General features: G+C 38.1%; 1 non-coding gene across 1 annotated transcript; it reads left to right on the forward strand.

Moving 5' to 3' along the window:
* Positions 1-1,891: 1,891 nt before the first annotated feature.
* Positions 1,892-1,998, forward strand: LOC143891511 (small nucleolar RNA R71). Its single transcript, XR_013255387.1, has one exon. It is a non-coding gene; the product is annotated as a small nucleolar RNA R71 (small nucleolar RNA).
* The last annotated feature ends 7,305 nt before the right edge of the window (positions 1,999-9,303 follow it).

Below are 9,303 nucleotides of genomic sequence, written 5' to 3' on the forward strand. Positions count from 1 at the left end.
GATGGCAAAAGTTTGGAAAAAGAAATCATCTCCATCATTTCCTAGTTTCTCCAAGCATTCTTGGAATCCTGCATCGAAGTCAATTTCAAAATTAGAAACAATATCAGCAGGAAAAGAATGCAACATATTGATTTCTTCATGAAAATTAGGTTGCTTACCCAATCTAAAGACATTAAAATCAACCGATGTGTTTCCAAAAGATAATTTCATTAATCCATTTCTACAATTAATTAGAGTGTTGCTAGTGGCAAGGAACGGCCTACCAAGGATGATAGGAATTTGATCATTGATATTAGCAACGAGTTCCGTGTCCAAAATCACAAAATTCACAGGAAATAAGAAATCGCCCACTTTTATTAGGACATCCTCAACCATACCTTTTGGTGTTTTAATGGATCTATCCACCAATTGGAGTGTGACGGTGGTAGGTTTGAGGTCACCTATTCCTAGTTGCTTGAAAACGGAAAATGGTATGAGATTTACACTAGCTCCCAAATCTAACAAGGCATGATCAATTTGAATGTTTCCAATAGTACATGATATAGTGGGACATCCTGGGTCCTTATATTTTGCTACCATTTGATGGGACAAAATAGAACTAACGTTTGCAGCCAAGAAACCTTTCTTGGGTACATTCGTTGTTCTCTTTTGTGTGCATAGATCTTTCAAAACTTTAGCATATGTGGGGACTTGGGAAATCGCATCAAGCAAAGGAATATTCACACGTACTTGTTTAAAAATATTCAAAACTTTATCAATTTGATCTATCTTTTTATTATTAGCAAGTCTCCTTGGAAAAGGAGCTTTAGGAATGGAATCTCGTGCCGGGGGAGAAGTTACCTCGTCTGTACTTACCTGTTTGGGCTCTTCTTTTAAGCCAATGGAGGGAGGTTCTTCACTTACCTCTTTTGGAAGATCTTGTGCAATTTTAGAAGGTTCGGTGCTGACCTCCTCTTTGTGATATTCTTTTCCACTTCTCAAAGCATAAACCGCATTACATTGATTTACAGGGTCCTGCTGCGGCAAACTAGATTGCATGGCATTCAACGGATTCACCTGTGGTTGTTGATTCCCATTCATGGCTACATTCCTTGGGTTAGGAATGGGTTGACTTGGCATCTTTTCTTTTTCCCTTTCACTTAGGGCCGTAGCAAGTTGAGAAATTTGCTTTTCTAAGTTGTGTTGGCCCGTCATGAAGGTACTCATGAGAAGCTCAATGTTCTTCTCTAAAGATGCAATTCGTGCCGACTCCCCTTGTTTTTTAAAACCCGGAGGGAGCTTATTTGAAACATTATTAATCATGGGGTTTTGAAAAGTAGGAGGGGGAGGGGGTGGCCGAACAAAAGTGGGAGGGAAGGTGGGCCTAGGTTGGTCGAATTGGCCTTGGCCTTGGAAATTAGATGGTCCACCTTGACTCCATTAAAAGCTGGGATGATTTCTCCATTCCGGATTATAAGTGCTAGAATAAGGATTATTAGCATAAAGAGCACTCACATTCTCATTAGAATTACCAAATTTAGCAAGAGTTGGACACTCTTCCATGACATGGTCCGTGGCTTGACACCAATTACACATGGGAATACTATGTGCAATTTGATTGACTTGTGAAGGTCCTTTGACAACTATTGCTTCTAGCTTTTTGATTAGGTTATTAAGAAGGGCCTCTTTTGCCATTGCACCCTCTATTAGAAATCTCTTGCTTGAAGTGGCTCTCTCACTGTCTTGAGTGGATTCCCACTCTCTTGTTTTTTCCACCAAATCCAGTAAGAAGTTCCAAGCCCCGACCTCATCCGTGAAAGATGTAAAACCGTTAGGACACATGGACTCAAGAAGTTGCTTTGTTTGGTAATCTATGCCCTCATAAACAATTTGGCATAAGTGCCACAAATCAATTCCATGGTGAGGACACTCTTGGAGTAGGTCTTTGAACCTCTCCATAAACTTAGAAAATGACTCTAATGGCTTTTGTTTGAATTGTAAAATATCATTCCTAAGCTTATTAGTTTTATGTATTGGAAAAAACTTTTTTAGGAAAGCGACGACGAACTCCTCCCAAGTGGTGATGGAGTTCGTTGGTAAGCCATAGAGCCACTTTTTGGCTCCATCCTTGAGTGAAAACGTAATAAACCGCAACTTTACCGCATCATCAGTAAGTTGTTGCAACTTAATCAAAGCACATACATCTTCAAAATCACGCAAAAATAAATAAGCATCCTCCGAAGGGAGGCCATGAAAATGAGGAAGCAAAGAGATAAATTGCGATTTTAGCTCAAAATTATTGCCCTGCGCAACCGGCAATCTAATGTAAGAAGGTTGCGCGGTTCGGGCCGGATATAAGCGATCACGTAAACTCTTGGGCGTCTCTTGTTCTTCCGCCATGACTACTTGATTTGGTTCGATTTCTCTAACCGGTGTGCTCTTCTTTCTAGTCGATTGGCCGAGTCCTGCACCCAATCTATGGTCATAAACACAAGAGAACCAAGTTAGAAAGAGAGGTATGCAATAAAACCAAATTAAGAAACTTACTAATTATAAAAAAACTAAAAATAGAAAGAAATAAAAATCACTTCGAATAATATAGAAACTAAACTAATAACGCACTCTTCCCCAGCAACGGCGCCAAAAACTTGATTGTAATATTAAATAACCGCAAGTGCACGGATCATATGCAATCATGGGTCGATCTCAGGGAAGAGGATATAGACTTTATATCTTTATAATATTTAGAAAATAAAAGTATAATAAGTTATTGTCTGGCATAGGTCTCAGGATTTCCATGGATTTACCTCGGAGCCAACAACTTACTATAAATTTACTCCCTAAACAAAACAAAGATCAAAACTAACTTTAATTTGATTATTACTTTATTTCCTATATCTAGGCAAAGTGAACCAAAGATTTAATGATCTCTTTTAACTACTTATCTAATTTAATTAGAAAACTAAAATTTTAAGGGCCTAAGTTAATTGGAAAATTTCAAAAGTAATTGGAATAGTGTAAAAACCTTAATTCAATATAAAAAAATTACTTAGGGTTAGAATCCACCATGGGTTTGAATAAAATTGATTAATTAAAACAATCCTTTGAATTAGGTTGAAAATCCAACTAAACAGTCAATAAATAATAAGATCTAAAAGATGTCATTATTTATGAGTATTTAATCGAATTAATCCTCTAATTTATATTAATTATATAGAATTTAATCTTTGTTAATCAACAATCATCCATATGAAAGAGGAAAGCCAATGGCATCGATGATTGGGATTTGTACAAAGACAAAACCCTACATAAGTTCTTATATAAGCCACTGGTTTTAATTACTTCTCTTTCTCCTTCCCCATGGCTTCATCTAAACCCTAAGTATAGTGAGTTTAGCTACTCATGGAGAAGGGGAAAGAGACACAGAAAATAGAGAGAATAGAGAAGAAAATTGCCATTAAGAACTTGAAAAGAAAAATAAAACACAAAGTACTTTATCTTTTATGAAATTAAAGAAAAATACACTGAACTAAGTTTGAAAGAAATAACAAAAATTAAAGAACACTTAGTATTTTTCTCCTCTTCACAATGGTTGAATCCTTGATTGCCTTCCTTCAAGCCTTGGTGTTGCCTTGGATCAAATTGTAGACGGCCGGGGTGAACCTTGATTGAGGGAGAAGAAAAGTAATGCAAGAAGACAAGGGAGAGAAAGAGAGAGTATGGGAGTGAGACGAAGTATATATGTGTTTTCTCTTTCTTCCTTTCTGTTGCTCGGCTGAGCTTTTCAAAAATTGCAAGTGCTTTGCTTTCGGCTGATGACAACTTGTATTGCATGGCATCTTTCTTTATTCGCATGACACGGTAGCATGTACGGCATAGCAATTAATAGCATCTTTGGATCGGTTTTTTTATTTATTTTTATGGAAACAGCAAATTGCTATTTTATAGTATGCATAGCATAGCTAACATGCTATATACATAGCCTTATATCAACAGGAACATGCCTCTATTTGATACATAGCCTTGAACGACTATTGCATGGGAACAGCAACATGGTATTTTTGCTTACATAAACATGACAACATGGCTTGCATATATGGACAAAAGAGATGAAGAATGGAAAGTGCAAGTGGGTCCCTCAAGTGTTTTGTGTTTGGAATATAGTATTAGAAAATACCATTTTCTAATCCAATAAAAACAAAAACGTGGGCTGCTTGTGCGTGAATTGGCAATTGAAAAAATCAATGGTTGGTGCTCTCTTTTTACCCAAGTTTCCATAATCAGCCCTTGTATTGAATAAAACCAAAACCCCCAAGTGGGTAAAATTTTTGGCAACTCTTATCTGTGGCAATTCTTTCTTCTTTTCTTCTCTTCGGTTGTAGGTCCCACCAAATAAAACTTGCTTGCTTGTCCACTTCCATGTGGGTCCCACTATTATTATAACACCATATGGCAATTGCCAAAGTTGAGGGTTGCTGTGAATAGAGATGGAAACCAAGGCTGGAAACGTCCAAAACAACTTGCATGCATGCAGTTGTATATATCAAGGTGGGTCCAATGAATAGCCATGACTAGAAAAATTCAATTCGTACACTTTCTGTGATGATCCAACCGTCCATTTAATCATATACCATATACAGTGATTGCACCCCCAATAATTCCCTATGGGATCATCCAAACTGTTTACTTGATGGGTCCATAGAGATTGCATCCCCAAAATATTATTTCCACTGGATGATTCACACCCTTGATCGATAATCAAAGTTAGCCCCCAAATCAAAATGGCAGATGCGGTTTCTAAAAATAATTTGGGCGCATTACTGATCTGCAAATACCCACAGAATTTGGTTTACAGAGCAATAACAAAACCATACATGATGAGAGGGTCCACCAAGAGAGACAAACTTGGATGGGGACGAATTTCAACTTTCTTAAAAAAATATATAATGACCCACTCCAAGCTTGACCGAATGTATCCCTCTCCAAAATTAATATTTTCTCATTGGTGGGCCCACTTGAGTCAAATTGGTCGAACTCCGTGAAACCTTTTCTATAAGGCGATCCAAACCGTTCATCTAAAAGTCCCCAAATTGGTATTCATTGGATAATCCAATCGTCCATTTGGTGGTCGCAATGTAAATTAATAACGTCCCTCAAATCATTTACATGGGCTGATTCCTAACCATCCACTGATTGATCTAAACCGCTTATTTTGTTGGGAGACAATATCAAGTGACCGTTCCATCTAAATCATTTCCATAAGCTAATCTCAGTCGTTCATTCGCTGGGGCCGCGGCGTAGACGGGTTTCACCCATTAAATTATGTCCATAGGGGGGCATAAGATGATCTAAGCGGTCCGTTTGGTGAGCCATCAAATGGATGATCCGAACCATTCATCTTGTGGGCAAATTAGTTGTGGCCCCAATATTGGCATTGTGATAAATGTGTTGCGCTCTCATCTTCTTAGCTCAATTTTCCGTGAAATTTGAGAATATCCCTGAAACGCCAAAAACATAAAAAATACCTTAGTAATACTGCTTTAAATGATAAAATATGCATGTTTCCTATCACTCCCATTCACACATAAATGTATTCATCAGTCCAGTATTTTTTAAAAGGTACTGCGCGGCTTGCACCTTAGGATGATCCAAACCGTCTATTTGATGGGCCAAAATGGAAATAGTTAGTGCCCAAAACTCATTTCCATAGGATGATCCTAGCATTCCGATCTAGAAAGCTCAATATATCAGAGGGTTGAGATCATCCCATGTAAATAAGTTTTGGGGCACAACCTATTTACGCTGTGACTTGTGACCCATCAAATGGCGATTTGGATCATCTTATGGTGTAGCCCTATAAGACTTAAAAATACTGCACAATCCGGGCTCACGCCATATAAAATGGGTACATGATAAAGTCGCATGACGTCAGTTACAGGGGTGCAAATTATCCGACAAGGGGTGTGAATTTATCATCTCCCATAAAATCTCCCTTTAAAGGGATGAGTATAATTACTCAAATACGGGGGTGCAGCTATAATTTCGACAGGATTATCCGCACCCTGTAGGAAGGGTATTATGCGTAGGGCTGCAAATGAACTGAGCGGGATCACGAACATGTTCGGGTTCGGCTCATTACAAGCTCGGCTCGGGCTCGTTTGTTTACTAAACCAGCCAAACCTGAGCCCAAAAAATAGGCTCGTCAAATAATCGAGCCGAACTCGAGCTTTGTATAGTTCGGCTTGGAAAAGCTCATGAGCTTTTTAGGCTCGGTTTATAAAAAAGCCGAGCCGAGCCGAGCTTTAAAGCTCGAATAATGTTCGCTATATATATATATACTACTATATAGCTGGAGAAAAGAGTAATTTCTTTTCTTTTTATCTGAGATTTACACGTCAGCATTACTATTTTACCATTAACCCCTTTGCTGATATCTAACATCTATCTCTATGAGAAATTATTTGAGGGTAAAGTCGTAATCAACATACGAAAAGTATCGACACAGGTATAGACACCCCCATTTTGCTACACTTTAAAAAAGCAAAAGATTCGGTAGTTTGTCAAGTTTCGAGTCCGTATTCCACCTAGGATTAGGCATCTGTGCATTTTAGGGTAGATTTCGCCTCATTGAAGGAATTTTGAAGTTGATTCGCGATCCTAAAGGTTTCTTGGGTGTTCCAATGGTATCTAGAAGATGAAAGTTCGAGTTTCCAAGCAAGTGAAAAAAAGTGTTATTTTTAGAATTTTCAGGGTTTCCCTCATTTTTGCCCATTTTTGCACTACAGGGGTATTTTAGTCATTCCCGATGTGTCCCGTTTGACCCCTGAGTTGTGTCTGAGAAATCTTGAGCGATTCCATGAATTTTTAAAAAGCTGTTATTTTTAGAATTTCTCACGGTTTTCCCTAGTTTCACCAAATTTTGTACCTCAGGGGTAATCTTGTCATTTCCAATATGTTTCATTTGACCTCTAGGGTGTGTCTAAGGAATCTTAAATGATTTCATGAATTTTGAAAAACCTGCTAAATTTAGAATTTCTCAGGGGATTTACATGACTTGGAAATTTTATGTGTCAATGGCATGGATGATTGGGATTTGTACAAAGACAAAACCCTACATAATTTCTTATATAAGCCACTGGTTTTAATTACTTCCCCTTCTCCTTCCTCATGGCTTCATCTAAACCCTAAGTATAGTGAGTTTAGCTACTTATGGAAAAGGGGAAAAGACACAGAAAATAGAGAGAATAGAGAAGAGAATTGCCATTAAGAACTTGAAAAGAAAAATAAAACACAAAGTACTTTATCTTTTATGAAATTAAACAAAAATACATTAAACTAAGTTTCAAAGAAATAACAAAAATTAAAGAACACTTAGTATTTTTCTCCTCTTCGCAATGGTTGAATCCTTGATCGCATTCCTTCAAGCCTTGGTGTTGCCTTGGATCAAATTGTGGACGGCCGGGGTGAACCTTGATCGAGGGAGAAGAAAAGTAATGCAAGAAGACAAGGGAGAGAAAGAGAGTATGGCAGTGAGACGAAGTATATATGTGTTTTCTCTTTCTTCCTTTTTGTTGCTCGGCTGAGCTTTTCAAAAATCGCAAGTGCTTTGCTTTCGGCTGATGGCAACTTGTATTGCATGGCATCTTTCTTAATTCGCATGTATGGCATAGCAATTGATAGCATCTTTGGATCGTTTTTTTTTATTTTTATGGAAACAGCAAATTGCTATTTTATAGTATGCATAGCATAGCTAACATGCCATATACATAGCTTATATCAACAGCAACATGCCTCTATTTGATACATAGCCTTGAACGGCTATTGCAAGGGAACAGCAACATGGTATTTTTGCTTACATAAACATGACAACATGGCTTGCACATATGGACAAAAGAGATGAAGAAGGGAAAGTGCAAGTGGGTCCCTCATGTGTTGTCTGTGTTTAGATTATAGTATTAGAATAACAAAAACGTAGGCTGCTTGTGCGTGAATTGGCAATTGCAAAATCAATGGTTGGTGCTCTTGTCTGTGGCAATTCTTTCTTCTTTTATTCTCTTCGGTTGTAGGTCCCACCAAATAAAACTTGCTTGCTTGTCCACTTCCATGTGGGTCCCACTATTATTATAACACCTTATGGCAATTGCCAAAGTTGAGGGCTGCTGTGAATAGAGATGGAAACCAAGGCTGGAAACGTCCAAAACAACTTGCATGTATGCAGTTGTATATATCCAGGTGGGTCCCATGAATAGCCATGACTAGAAAAAATCAATTCGTACACTTTCTGTGATGATCCAACCGTCCATTTAATCATATACCATATACAGTGATTGCACCCCCAATAATTCCCTATGGGATCATCCAAACTGTTTACTTGATGGGTCCACAGAGATTGCATCCCCAAAATATTATTTCCACTGGATGATTCACACCCTTGATCGAAAATCAAAGTTAGCCCCCAAATCGAAATGGCAGATGCATTTGCTAAAAATAATTTGGGCGCATTATTGATCTGCAAATACCACAGAATTTGGTTTACAGAGCAATGACCGAACCATACATGATGAGAGGGTCCACCAAGAGAGACAGACTTAGATGGGGATGAATTTCAACTTTCTTAAAAAAAAATATAATGACCCACTCCAAGCTTGACCGAATGTATCCCTCTCCAAAATTAATATTTTCTCATTGGTGGGCCCACTTGAGTCAAATTAGTCGAACTCCGTCAAACCTTTTCTATAAGGCGATCCAAACCGTTCATCTAAAAGTCCCCAAATTGGTATTCATTGGATAATCCAATCGTCCATTTGGTGGTCGCAATGTAAATTAATAACACCTCTCAAATCATTTACATGGGCTGATTCCTAACCATCCACTGATTGATTTAAACCGCTTATTTTGTTGGGACACAATATCAAGTGACCGCTCCATCTAAATCATTTCCATAAGCTAATCTCAGCCGTTCATTCGCTGGGGCCGCGGCGTATACGGGTTGTGCCCATTAAATTATGTCCATAGGGGGGCATGAGATGATCTAAACGGTCCGTTTGGTGAGCCATCAAATGGATGATCTGAACCATTCGTCTTGTGGGCAAATTAGTTGTGGCCCCAATATTGGCATTGTGATAAATGTGTTGCGCTCTCATCTTCTTAGCTCAATTTTCCATGAAATTCGAGAATATCCCTGAAACACCAAAAACATAGAAAATGCCTTAGTAGTACCGCTTTAAATGATAAAATATGAATGTTTCCAATCACTACCATTCACACATAAATGTGTTCATCAAATTCCCCCATACTTGAACTTTGCTTGTCCTCAAGCAAATA

Source organism: Tasmannia lanceolata, unplaced genomic scaffold, assembly GCF_043159265.1.
Source record: "Tasmannia lanceolata isolate RefF3 unplaced genomic scaffold, GAP_Taslan_0.1 ptg000013l, whole genome shotgun sequence".
Taxonomy (NCBI): domain Eukaryota; kingdom Viridiplantae; phylum Streptophyta; class Magnoliopsida; order Canellales; family Winteraceae; genus Tasmannia; species Tasmannia lanceolata.